At 43.7% G+C, this 14,562-nt stretch overlaps 1 pseudogene across 1 annotated transcript; it reads right to left on the reverse strand.

Annotated features, from left to right (window-relative positions):
- Nucleotides 1–202: 202 nt before the first annotated feature.
- On the reverse strand, nt 203–1,540 carry LOC308514662 (gap junction alpha-3 protein-like; annotated as a pseudogene). Its single transcript has one exon. The product of its transcript is annotated as a gap junction alpha-3 protein-like (transcript).
- Between the last annotated feature and the right edge of the window lie 13,022 nt (nt 1,541–14,562).

Consider the following 14,562-nt stretch of genomic DNA (forward strand, 5'->3'; position numbering starts at 1 on the left):
CACTTTGCCCCCATCCCCATAGAAAGCATTGTCGTCCTCCCCACTCCACCTCCAGCGTTAAGGACAGCAAGCACTGACACAGAAACCTGACCTCTCGGGTGGTCTTCTCCCCCCACTCCAGCGCGCTCTGTCACTAGGCTCTCTAGCTGCTCAATGGAAGTGCACTTTGGTTTTGATGCTAGAAAAGTGGTGGAGACCACCACTAGATGGCCACGTCACTGGGTCTGGCCTGGCTGTTGCTGCCTTTCTGGCCTTGCTTGACCATCTGGGGTCTGTGGGCAGCAAAGGTGGCATGTGCATCTGCACAGCGGGGTCACTGCCTGCTGCTGCTCATCAGGAGTCACTTCCAATCTGCTCTCTCCCAGGATGCTGCTGTCCCCATTCTCCAACACGACACATTCTTTGCTGCCTCCTCTGCCCTCCTGAGGGGTCTGCAGGGGGCTGCCTGGAGGGGTAAAGGAGGAAGATGTGGACACAGGTGGGGAGACCTTCCTCACAGAATCTGCTGCCCAGGCTCCTGGTTGGCCCAATTCTGCTCTGTCATTATCAGGTGGTGGTTACTATTGTAGAATTTGTCAGGGTGGCCCTTCACCTGTGTTTGGGAAAGCGCTGCCATGTTGAAGTCTGTTGCTGGTGGAGGGGCCCTGGAATAATGATGATTGTTGCCCATCCCAGGGAAGAGACAGAGAGCGTGTAGTAGAAGGGCACCCCAAGTACCAGTGTCTGTGGCCTAGTGGGAGGGGAGTGGGATCACATCCCCAGATATTGCTGCCCCCACCCTGGATTCAGCGGTGTCTGGGCTATAGTGGTTGGTCATGCCCTGTTTAAGCTTCTTCCAGCCCAGGTGGTATATCTCTAGCACGTTGAGTAAGAGGGACAGGCAGGCCACGACCAGCATGAAGATGATGAAGACAGTCTTCTCTGTGGGCCTGGAGATGAAGCAGTCCACCATGTTGGGGCAGGGCCACCGGTCACAGTGATAGAGTGGCTTTAGCTCAAAGCCATACAGAAAGTATTGCCCAGCGATAAAGCCTACTTCAAACAGTGTCTTAAAGATGATATTGAATATGTAGGTCCGGAGCAGGGCCCCAGCAATTGGGACCTTGCCCCGGTCGTCCCGCAGAATGAATTTGTCCTTCTGGCTGTGGTTCCTGGGCCCACACTGCCCATCGGGTCTGAGGTGTAGGCTGCCTCCCTTCAGCTTCTCTTCCTCCCTCCCTTTCTTCTTCTCTTCCATACGCATGATGTGCAGCACATGCCCCAGGTAGATGAGGGTGGGTGTGGACACGAAGATGATCTGCAGCACCCAGAAGCGGGTGTGGGAGATGGGGAAGGCTTTGTCATAGCACACATTCTCACAGCCTGGCTGCTGGGTGTTGCAGGTGAAGTCTGACTGCTCATCTCCCCACACCTCTTCCACAGCAGCTCCTAGCACCAGGATTCGGAAGATGAACAGGACTGTCAGCCAGACCTTGCCAATGACTGTGGAGTGCTCCTGTGCATTCTCCAACAGTCTCCCCAGGAAGCTCCAGTCCCCCATTTCTTCAGACTCCAGCCTGTAAGAGGACATGCTTGTTAATAATTGGGTAGTACAGGTGAGCTGTAGTCCAGCTGCCAAAGGGGCAGGTGTCATTGTCCCTGAGGGATGGAATATCTGTCATTGGATGGCTGTCCTAACACTTCCCACTGTGGGATGTGCTGCAGAGCTCTCCACAGCCCTGTATGTTCATGTGTGTGAATAAGTTTGTGTGCACATGTACATGCACCTATGTTAAGCTGTATACACACATGTGCACACCTATACATGTGTTCACACTGGTGCATGCATATACATGTCAGTGAAAACATGTGTGCATAATGTGAGTGGTTACATGTACAGGTGTGTGCATACCTGCCTCTGTGTGAGTGCAGGTATTGCACCTGTATACATTTTATAGTGCATGTGTGTTGCATGTGTGAAAAGTTTACGTGAACATGCATGCACAATGCTTTCATATGTGTGTGTTCATGTGCACATTGTAATCTGTGTGCACGTGTCTCTGTGTGTACATTTTCATGTACATATGTGCATGTACCAGTGTGTGCACACACTTATGTACATGCATGTGTCTGTGCATATATACGTGTGTGGAGTGTATACCTATCTCTATATAACTGTACATATTGCTCACCAACATGCCACATAGTCTACAGCACTGATGTAGTTCTGTAGTCACCCTACTCAAGCATGGATTAAATGAGAGAAACACAGGTTACTTAACAAGTGACTTTCCTAAGGGACACGGACCTCTCCCAGCCTCCTAACTCCAGCCTGGCCTCTTCCGGGCTCTGTCTCTGGGGCTTCCTGTGCAGCCGTCCAGTTCCTCATCTCACCTGTCCTGCTCAAGTGAGGTTAGACTAGAGCAATGTTCTCCCAGATTGTTCCGTGCTCATTCCACCTTCATAACGTCTGCCGTATTAATCTGTTACCTCTTCCACTTTTTACCTTCCTTTTGAATCTTTCTCTTTGCAAATGTTACATAGATGGTGCACTCTCTGTGCGTCCTTGGGCAGGAGCCTGTGTCTCTAACTGTAAGGTGGGGTCCATACTCATATGCAGTGAACTGCCTCTCGGGCAGAGGGAAGTAAGACTCCTGGGCCCACTTTGTGAAGATGACAGTGCTCCTCAGACACAGGGGACCAAGCCTACAAGGTATCCTCCATGTGGCCTCTGCTCAAACAGGTCAGATGCTCCAAACTGGAACCAAAGACAGCACCGCTGTTCTCAAGGCCAGTCTGTTCAGTAAGGAACATGGGCTAGGCCGTGAGTATACATACAAGAATAAAGAAAACTCTATCATGTCCAATCTGAAAATGCTTAATAATACTAATTTTTAGGAATTGGTTTAAAGGCAAATAAACAAACAAAACTTTATTCCCTGTGACCTAAAAAAGATAGACAGATGTTAATCCTCTTTTCGAGTAAACTTCCAATGCTTTGTTTTGGTCATTTGAGCTCCATAGAGAAATCTTAATCTTCATGTATCCTACCAGCCTCCTTGCCCCATATTATAACTGCCATCCTCTCTACTCTGCATGTTTTTAGACATTAACAAGTTTTCATTGAGAAACTTAATTATTGAACATGAAACAACCCACTCTCCAATGAAGGATGTCAGATGTCAGGGAATTATTCTAGGTTACAGCCTGCTTCTCCTCCAAGCTATCAATTCTGACTCCTACACAGACCCCATAGCCATCCCGCTGAGCTTGGAGGGATGCCTTCAGCCCCAGACTGTCACAAGACCCCTAACTCTGCCTTTGGCCCTAGCCCCTCCCTCCACCCTGTTGGACATCTGCCTCTGGGACACAGGACAAGAGCCATGGCCAGTGTGCACCCCTCAGGAGGACCTGGTCCAGCACTCTGGGCACCAAACTTCCTGTGGGCCCAGAAACACGACCTTTATGCATTAGCACATGCTGTGTCTTCAACTTAAGCACGGTCTCTATCTTGAGATCTATTTGTGGAGATGGGAAAATTCAGGAGAATAGGGAGCTCTATAAGGGCAGAGGGATTTCAGAGAAGTGTACTAATGTTAAAAGGTATAGCTGGGGAGGAGTGGAATTGGAACTGGGCTTAGGAGATGTGGCTTTGGATAGAAGGGGGAGTGAAGGGAGTACCTTTTAAGAACAGAGCGAGGTTCCGGTGTGGCGGGAATACGTGTGATCGTGTGACTGACACAGGGCGTTGGATTAGAAAGCAGTGAATTTAATGGCTGCTTGTGCACATGGAGCTAGGCTGGGGCCATGTTTGCACACAGTAGGCATTCAGTAAGCACTGGTGGTGCACATGAACCGAAGGACTAGAGAGCCTTTAACCCACTTAGAGAGGGGAGAGAGATGCTGAAGTGTTGTTCAAGAAAGAAGGTGCCATCTACAGCCCGCTGGGAGTCAGGAAGGGTGTGGTGGCCTTAGAGTGAGCGTTGAAGGCCAGGCTGGGTGACAGGAGGGGTAAATGGAAAAGAGGAAGGACAGAGAAGAGATACTTTCTGAAGACAAAAAGAAAGCATCGTGTAGTTTCTGAGCAGAGCCAGAGATGAGAGAGGTATGAGTGAAAGACAAGTCTTACATGCCTGAGCCTGGTGAGCAGGAAAGTTATGGGGGGATTCAAAGAGAAGGACACTGGGAGCAGTGCTAACTGAGGTTGGAAGGGGAGATGAGAACTTTGGTTTGGTGACTGTGTGGATTAAAACAGTGGTGGGAGATTTGAGTGAAAGTGACCAGCAGGAAGCTGGAGACCTGGGGTTAGAAGCAGTTGGGAAGAGGGTCTACAGGGTAGCACCTCCTCTTCTGGCATCACTGGGCGGGATTTACCCCTGTCCAGTTGGCTGTGTAGACTAGCTACGACTATAGTGGAAGAGCTACTGTGCAGGAGATGCCCTTATGGAGCAGGGCTTGCTTCAATGGGGCTTTGGTGCTCTCCAAGTCTGCCCCTTGAGTGTGTTGCTCGTGTGTGTGGTAGATGTCATGTTTAGAGACAGATGTCATGGACAATGCAGCACAAGAGATGAAGAGGCTACAGAACCGATTCATTGCCCTTGGTGCGTGTAAAGGTGGCCAATGTGTGGTGGGTGCTTCGTGAAGGGCACGCGATCTGACAAGGTGGGTGAGGGCCTGAGACAGAGCAGAGCTGGAGACCAGAGACCCTCCCTGGAGAGGGTGGCAGGAAGGGACCACCCTCAGTGTTTTCTGATGGGTTCTGCCAGAGAGTCCATAGTCTTTAAGTTTCATTAGGTTCTTGGACTTCATGCCCTGAAAATTTGTTTTATCCTTTTATATTTTATTTTCATTATTGTTTCTCCTAGTCATCTGGCAGCGTTCTTTTAGAAAAGTCTAACCGTGAGAGGAAAATGGTCAGGTAGATCCTGCATATTTGTAAAGATCAGACACCCCAGAGCTAGCAGATGCAAGGAAACCGGGAAGGGCTGGGAGGAAGGCCACCCAGGATCAGGAGAGTCTGACTCCCCTGCTGATGCCTTTTAGGTCTCAGAAGGCTTTTTCCCCTGAGAGCAGTCATCAAGAATGAGAAGTGGGATCGCCCAGAATTGAGGAGGCATGTTATACATATTCATATATGCATAATGCATATACACAGATAATAGGGTAGTAAAGGCCTGGGGTGAAGCAGGATCTGGGAGCAGGGGGCAATGGAGGATAAAAGGGGAAACATCTGTACTACTCCCAACAGTAAATTTTTTTTTTCCAGAAAAGAAATAACAAGAATTTGAATTAGGAGAGGAAGATACAAACCTTTCCTTAGAAGCAGATGACATGGTGTGTGTCTTCCATAGAAATCCAAAGGACCTTCATAACCATGAGAACTAGAAAGCTCTTCCTAGCAGTTTGTTGGATATAAAACTAATATATAAAGATAAGTTCCTAAGTATCAACAATAACAAGTCAGGAATTATAATACAAAACAATTTAGAACAAACATTATAAAAGCTAAAGTATCTAGGAATAAGCCTCACAAAAGATGTGTGAGATCTTCAGGGAAATCACCTAAAGCACCATTTCATTTAGTTATTTTTCCTGGAGATTTCTACTGTTCTTTCATTTGTGACATGTTTCTTTGTCTCTGCATTTTGGCTTTTTCCCTGTGTTTGTTTCTATGTATTAGGTAGAGCTTCTATGTCTCCTGGAATTGGTATAGTGGCCTTGTATAGTAGGTGTCCTGTAGGGCTCAGTCACCTGAGCTGGGCACTCTAGGTTCACTCCTGTGTGGGCTGTGTGCACTGTCCTGATGTAGCTGAGCCTTGCTTGTGGTTGGCATTACTGGGAGGGATTTACCCCTGGCCAATTGGCTGTATAGACTAGCTACGACTATAGTGGAAGAGCTGCTGTGCAGGAGATGCCCTTATGGAGCAGGGCTTGCTTCAATGGGGCTTTGGTGCTCTCCAAGTCTGCCCCTTGAGTGTGTTGCTCGTGTGTGTGTGGTAGAGTTATAATCTGGTGTATTTTGAAGCTGACCACTGGGTGCACTGGCTCTAGGGCCTCCAGGGAGGTACAAAGTCAGCTACTACTTGTGACCTTTCTGGAGCCACCCTGAACGAGCTACAGAGTGATCTGCATATGGCTGCTGCTTGTTTTGGGCTTGGAGGTGCCCAGGAGAGGTCAAGCTGTGAACCAAAGCAGGCTGCTGCCTGTGCTGCGCCTGGGGCCTCTTAAATGTATGGGGCACATTGAGATCAACTGCTGCTTGTTTGAGAGATTTTAGAAAAGTCTGAAGCCTGAGCCATGAAAAGATCATTGCAAACAGCTTGGGTGGGGCTGCCAATTGAGTGAGGGTGGGGTCTCAGGGAATTACCAGGGGCAGATGAAAAATGTGAGGCAGATTGATGGAAAATCAGATATGGCACCTGCCAGTTGGCTCTGTGGTGGTGGTGGAGATCCTTTCAAACTGCTGTCCCTGTGCTGGAGCTCAGAGAGAGTGAGTCCATGTAAGGCTGTGTACTGGCCCTTTAAGAGAAACACCTGGGTCTCCAGCAGCCTCTGTGGCATTCAGACACTATTCCTGCTGATTTTTATAGCCCAAAGTTATGGGGATTTCTCTTCCTGGCACTGGAACCCTGGGCCAAGGGTCTGGTGTGGGGCTGGGATCTCTTGCTCCTCATGGAAGGCCTCCTCAGCCAAGATATTTCTTCCAATTAGAAAAACACCACACATGGGTGTCAAACCAGCCTGTTCCACATGTGGCTTCTTCTTCTTTTTTTTAATCTTTAAATTCTTTATTAGTTAAGGAATTACAAATGTGTCCTCATTCCCCCCATTAACCCCCCCCCTCCCCTCCCCTCCCCGCCCCCCCCCCCCCCCCCGCCACTCAGGCTCTCATCCCCCTGTTGTCCATGTCCATTGGTTTGGCTTATATGCATGCATACAAGTCCTTTGGTTGATCTCTTCCCCTTACCCCCACCCTCCCCTACTTTCCTTCTGGGGATTAATAGTCTGATTGCTGTTTCTTTGCCTTTGGATCTGTCCCTGTTCATCAGTCCATGTTGTTCACTATAGTCCACAAATGAGTGAGATCATGTGGTATTTATCTTTCTCTGACTGGCTTATTTCACTTAGCATAATGCTCTCCAGTTCCATCCAAGCTGTTGCAAAAGGCAAGAGTTCCTTCTTTGTTACTGCAGCATAGTATTCCATTGTGTAGATGTACCAGTTTTTTAATCCACTCATCTGCTGATGGGCACTTAGGCTGTTTCCAAATCTTAGCTATGGTGAATTGTGCTGCTATGAACATAGGGGTGCATATATCTTTTCTGATTGGTGTTTCTGGCTTCTTGGGATATATTCCTAGAAGTGGGATCACTGGGTCAAATGGGAGTTCCATTTTTAGTTTTTTGAGGTTCTCCACAGTGGCTGCACCAGTTTGCATTACCATCAGCAGTGCAGAAGGGTTCCTTTTTCTCCACATCCTCTCCAACACTTGTTGTTTGTTGATTTGTTGATGATAGCCATTCTGATTGGTGTGAGGTGATACTGAATAGTCGTTTTGATTTGCATCTCTCGTATAATTAGTGACTTTGAGCATGTTTTCATATGTCTTTCAGCCCTCTGTATGTCCTTTTTCGAAAAGTGTCTATCTAGGTCCATTGCCCATTTTTTGATTGGATTGTTTATCTTCCTATTATTAAGTTTCATGAGTTCCTTGTAAATGTTGGAGATTAAACCCTTATTGGTGATATCTTTGGTAAATATGTTCTCCCATGCTGTGGGTCTTCTTGTTGTTTTGTTGATGGTTTCCTTTGCTGTGCAAAAGCTTTTTATTTTAATGTAGTCCCATTTGTTTATTTTCTCTTTAGTTTCCATTGCCCTAGGAGCATTATCAGAGAAGAAATTCCTTCGACATATGTTTGTGATTTCGCTGCCTATGGATTTCTCTAGTATTTTTGTGGTTTCCCATCTTACATTCAAGTCTTTTATCCATTTTGAGTTTATTTTTGTGTTTGATGTGAGTTGGTGGTCTAGTTTCATCTTTTTGCATGTATCTGTCCAATTTTCCCAAAACCATTTATTGAAGAGACTCTCTTGACTCCATTGTATGCTCTGCCTCCTTTGTCAAATATTAATTGGGCATAGTGCTTTGAGTCAATTTCTGGGTTCTCTTTTCTATTCCATTGATCTATAGGTCTGTTCTTGTGCCAGTACCAAGGTGTTTTAAGAACAGTGGCTTTGTAATACAGTTTGATATCTGGTATTGAGATCCCACCTACCTTGTTCTTCTTTCTCAGGATTGCTGCAGCTATTCAGGGTCTTTTTTATTCCAGATGAATTTTTGGAATGTTCATTCTAGATCTGTGAAATATGCCGTTGGTAATTTAATGGGGATTGCATTGAATCTATAGATTGCTTTGGGTAATATGGACACTTTGATGATGTTGATTCTACCAATCCATGAATACGGTATGTTCTTCCATCTGTTTATGTCTTCCTCTATCTCTTTTTTCAGTGTCCTGTAGTTTTTCGCATATAAGTCTTTTACCTCCTTAGTTAAGTTTATTCCTAGGTATCTTAATTTTTTTGGTGTGATGGTAAATGGGATTGCTTTTTTAGTCTCCTTTTCTGTAAGTTCACTATTGGTGTAAAGAAATGCCTTAGATTTCTTGGCATTAATTTTGTATCCTACTACATTGCCGAATTCATTTATTAACTCTAATAAATTTTTGATGGAATCTTTAGGGCTTTCTATGTACAGTATCATGTCATCTGCAAATAAGGACAGTTTTACTTCTTCTTTTCCAATTTGGATGCCTTTTATTTCTTCTTCTTGTCTGATCGCAATGGCTAGTACTTCCAGTACTATGTTGAACAGGAGTGGTGAGAGGAGGCATCCTTGTCTTGTTCCTGTACTCAGGGGAAATGGTTTTAGTTTTTGCCCATTGATTATGATGTTGGCTGTGGGTTTGTCATATATGGCTTTTATTATGTTGAGGTATGATCCTTCTATTCCTATCTTGCTGAGAGTTTTTATCAAGAAAGGGTGTTGAATTTTGTCAAAAGCTTTTTCTGCACCAATTGATATGACTATGTGGTTTTTATCTCTCAATTTGTTTATGTGATGAATCATGTTTATTGATTTGCGGATATTGTACCATCCTTGCATCCCTGGGATGAATCCTACTTGGTCATGGTGTATGATCTTTCTGATGTAATGCTGGATCTGATTTGTTAGAATTTTGTTGAGTATTTTGGCATCTATGTTCATGAGGGATATTGGCTTATAATTTTCTTTCATTGTGTTGTCTCTATCTGGTTTTGGTATTAGGGTGATGCTGGCTTCATAGAATGAGCTGGGAAGTGTTCCTTCCTCTTGAATTTTTTGGAATAGTCTGAGGAGGATAGGTTTTAGTTCTTCCTTGAATGTTTGGTCAAACTCCCCTGTGAAGCTGTCTGACCCCGGGCTTTTGTTTGCTGGGAGCTTTTTTTCTTTTCTTTTTTTAAAAATATATTTTATTGATTTTTTACAGAGAGGAAGGGAGAGAGATAGAGAGTTAGAAACATCAATGAGAGAGAAACATTGATCAGCCGCCTCCTGCACATCTCCCACTGGGGATGTGCCCGCAACCCAGGTACACACCCTTGACCGGAATCGAACCTAGGACCCTTCAGTCCGCAGGCCGACACTCTATCCACTGAGCCAAACCGGTTTTGGCTTGCTGGGAACTTTTTGATGACTGCTTCAATTTCTTCCATCGTTATTGGCCTTTTGAGATTTTTAGAATCCTCTGGATTGAGTTTTGGAAGATTGTATTTTTTTAGGAATATGTCCATTTCCTCCAGGTTGTCTAGTTTGTTAGAGTAGAGTTGTTTATAGTATTTTTTAACAATTCTTTGAATTTCTGAGGGGTCTGTTGTTACTTCGCCTCTTTCATTTCTGATTTTGTTTATTTGAGTCCTCTCTCTTTGCTTCTTGGTGAGCCTGGCTAGAGGCTCATCAATCTTGTTTATCCTTTCAAAGAACCAGCTCTTGCTTTCATTGATCTTTTGTATTGTTTTTTTGGTCTCTATATCATTTATTTCTGTTCTGATCTTTATTATCTCCTTTCTTCTGCTCACTCTGGGCTTTTTTTGTTGTTCTCTTTCTAATTCTTTGAGTTGTAGAGTTAAATGATTTACTATCATTTTTTCTTTTTTTTTGAGATAGGCCTCTAGTGCTATAAACTTCCCTCTCAGGACTGCTTTCATTGTGTCCCATAGATTTTGAGTTGTTGTACTGTTATTGTCATTAGTTTCCAGGGTGTTTTTAATTTCTACTCTGATCTCACTGGTAACCCAATCATTATTTAGTAACATGCTATTCAGCTTCCAAGTGTTTGAGTTTTTTGGGTTGTTTTTATTGTGGTTTATTTCTAATATTATGTCCTTGTGATCTGAGAAGATGCTTGGTATGATTTCAATCTTCTTGTATTTGGGGAGACTTTGCTTGTGACCCAATATATGGTCTATTTTTGAAGATGTCCCATGTGCACTTGAGAAGAACGTATAATCCGTGGCTTTGGGGTGAAATGTTCTGAAGATGTCAATTAAGTCCATCTGATCTAGTGAGTCATTTAGGATTGCTGTTTCTTTGCTGATTGTTTGTCTAGAGGATTTATCCAGTGATGTCAGTGGTGTGTTTAAGTCCCCTACTATGATTGTGTTGTTGTTGATCTCTCCCTTGTTATTTTCCAGGAGGTTTTTTTTATGCATTTGGGTGCTCCTGCATATATGTTTATAAGGGTTATATCCTCTTGTTGCATTGATCCCTTTAATATTATGAAGTGGCCTTCCTTATCTCTTATTATGGCCTTCACTTTGAGGTCTATTTTGTCCAATATAAGTATTGCTACCGCAGCTTTTTTTCCATTTCCATTTGCCTGAAAGATATTTTTCCATCCCTTCACTTTCAGTCTGTGTGAGTCCCTTGTTCTGAGGTGGGTCTCTTGTAGACAGCATATATATGGGTCATGTCTTTTTATCCATTCAGCCACTCGATGTCTTTTGATTGGAGCGTTTAGTCCATTTACATTTAAAATTATTATTGAAAGGTACGTACTTGGATTCATTTCTATTTTTGTGCCTGTGTTCTTTCTTACCTTTTTATTTCTTCTTTTTACAGCATTCCTTTTAGCATTTCTTGCAGTGCTGGCTTGGTAGTGATAAACCCCCTTAGCCTTTTTTTTTTGTCTGCAAAGCTCCTGATTTCCCCTTCAATTTTGATTGATAGTCTTGCTGGATATAGTATTCTTGGATTCAGTCCTTTGCTTTGCAACACTTTGTATACCTCCTTCCATTCCCTTCTAGCTTCATGTGTTTCTGTTGAGAAATCATTTGATAATCTGATGGGGGATCCTTTATAGGTAACTCTGTTTCTCTCTTGCAGCCTTTAAGATTCTCTCTTTGTCTTGTACATTTGCCATCGTTATTATGACGTGTCTTGGTGTGGGTCTTTTGGGATTCATCTTGCTTGGGACTCTCTGTACTTGTATAACTTTTTTCTTCCCCATATCTGGGAAGTTTTCTGTCATTATTTCTTCAAATAGATTTTCTAATCCTTGTTGCTCTACTTGTCCTTCTTGCAGCCTTATTATGCGTATGTTACTTTGTTTCATGTTGTCCCAAAGCTCCCTTAGGCTCTCCTCCTGCTTTTTAATTTTTTTCTCCAGTTGCTGTTCAGATTGAGCTTGTTTCTCTGCCTTATCTTCTAACTCACTAATTCGGTCCTCTGCTTCTTCTAGTCTGCTGTTGAAACTTCCCATGGTGTTTTTTATTGTAGCTATATCACTTTTCATTTCTTCCTGATTCTCGCATAGGTTGTTGATTTTCTCATCCATTCGGTGAATGAATTGTACAACCATTATTCTGAATTCTTTTTCTGTCATGTTGCATGCTTCAACTTCATTAATTTCCTTTCTTGGCAACTCCTCATTGTCTTTCCTCTGGGTGTTGTGTCATCTCTTCATTCTGATTATCTCCCGATGGTTCAAACATGGAGTTGCATGGGCCTGGGCCGTGTGCAGTGGGAGCCTCCCGCCACCCTAGTGTCACTGAAGAGCTCTGACACTAAGATGTGTGGTTGTTGTGGGTTGGTGGGAACCAGTCTCGCTCAGAGTCAGTGTTGTCAGCGCTCAATGTGGCCTCGTACGTGCCCTTAGAATCAGGGACCCTGCCTGCACCGTGCTGAAACAGAGACCCCCATGAAGCGTGTTGAAAATCAGCGCCCCCTAGTGTGCTCCAGGAGTCACAGTTCCCCAAGAATCCAGTATCAGAGTCTCTGTTGCTTTGCTCGACCTCGCATTGAGAATCAGGGTCCCTGTGTGCCCTTGCACCAAGAATTGGAGTCATTGGCTCTTAGTATGAATGCTCAGGGAGTCAGGGATCTCAGGCGCAGGTGATAAGAAACACAGTCAAGTCACTGGTGCTTGGTGCTGCCTCCTGCCCAGAGAATCGGGGTCCCTGGGCCCCGGGCTACGCGGGACAAATTCCCGGTGTTCTTGTGATTGCTCCCAGCCCAGGGCTCCTGGAGCAGGCAGTGTGCGCAGGACCAGTTCCCCGTGTTCGCGCGTTTGCTCCCAGCTCAGGACCAGTTCCAAGGTGCTCGCGCACTTCCAGGCTAAAGTTCCTGTGTCAGCAAAGAGGCCCGGGCAAGGAGTGGGTCTATCAGTTACTATGGCGCCTGCAGGTAGGGGGATGGGTTCTGTTACTCACGGATCTGCTGCGGGGATTTCTGAACTTTTGGTATCCGCAGGTCTGTAGCTGTGGTCACAGGTCTCTGTCCCCAGTGGCTGCAGGGTCCTGGTATGTGTCTGAGATCAGACTGGATGGTGCTGAGGCCAGGATCCTAGTCTCAAGCAGCTCTGTTTCCCAAAATGGCGTGGTCTCCGTGCCTGTGCTGGCCACCCAGGAGTGTCTGCGCAGGGAGCGGGGCTCTGCTGCCTAAGACTGCCCGGTTTAGCAGCCCCTTAGAAGACCTGCAGAATCTAACTGTCCCTAGCTCATACACACACCCCACACACGCCTACACACTCCTCTATCACTTCCTTGCGCTCTCACACTCTCTCCCTCCGTACCTTCCTGCGGATCGCCATTTCGGATTCTCCTGGATTCTTCTTTACTTCTCTAGTTGTAGAACCTCTATTTAGTCAGCATTCAGGCGGTTCTGAATGATGGTTTTTCTGTATTTTAGTTGTAATTTTGATGTGGTTGTGGGAAGATACAAGTTTACCAATGCCACCATCTTGACCGGAAGTCCTGTCATTTCTTTTTCTTGTCTTCTTATTTTGGCCAGGACATCTAATGCAATGTGGACCAATTTTTTGGTACTATTATTGGATTTTACTGTGAAAGTTAAGTTAGCCTGAAAAATTATAAATTCTCTAAATAAGCTTTTGTAAGAATCTCCTAAAAATGAGTTTGGGGACTAATATTTTTTAAGTGTTTTTGGAAGAATACTGGATTACAAATTCAATTTCATTAACTGCTACTGATATGTAAATGTTTGTTATTTCTTAAGTCAATTTAGCCAAATTTAGTTCATTATTTCTTAAGTCAAACTTTAAGAAAAATTTCTATTTAATCTAAGTTTCAAATTTTGCTGTTGTAAATTTATTCATAGTATTTTATTATGATTGAAACTATATAGTAATTTTAGTTAAATTCCTTTGTTTGGTTCCAGATATTATTTATTCTAAGTTTCTAAAATATTAGTCTTTTTAGAAGTTTATCTTTTACTATAGAACCAACTTTGATAAGCTTAAAAAAGAATTAGAGTTTATTTTGTTATTTTAAACTATCTTATCATATATGTTACATTTATAGTGTGTAAATAAATCTACAAAATAAATCTATAATTTTCTTTATTGTAATTACTGTTGCTCCAAGCCACTCTTCAGAAAGTGATGTACTGGTAGATTCATTTTCAGTTTAAGGATAGTTACTTTTCTTCCAGTCCAGAGTGTTTAAAATTGTTAAATATTAGTGATACCCTAATAATAGCACAGTTACTTAATCATACTAGTATAAATTGGAATTACTAATTAAAAGCAAATTAAGATATTTTTACTCTTGCTTAGTGAGCAAAACCCCATAGCTTTATAATTATGATATTTTATTACTCTGCTTATATTACTGACACAAATCACATCTGTCAAAATGTTTTCTGTTTTCAGCAATAACAATTTCTATAGTATACATATAATTTTACTTTTCTTATTCAACTCTATTTCTTTTAGTATATAACCAGAAATCTCTTTTTAAAATGTTTTTATTTATTTCAGAGAGGAAGGGAGAGGGAGAGAGAGATAGAAACATCAATTATGAGAGAGAATCATTGATTGGCTGGCCTCCTGCACACCTACTCCCTCCCCCTTACTGGGGACGGAGCCTGCAACCTGGGGATGTGCCCTGACTGGGAATCAAACCATGACCTCCTGGTTCACAGGTCGATGCTCAACCACTGAGCCATTCCAGCTGGGCCAGAAATCTTTTCTATGTTCTAGGATAAAAGATTCATTTTTAAAGCTATTGAGAAATGGAGTCTCA

Source organism: Myotis nattereri (genome assembly GCF_964212035.1).
Source record: "Myotis nattereri genome assembly, chromosome: 2".
Taxonomy (NCBI): Eukaryota; Metazoa; Chordata; class Mammalia; order Chiroptera; family Vespertilionidae; genus Myotis; species Myotis nattereri.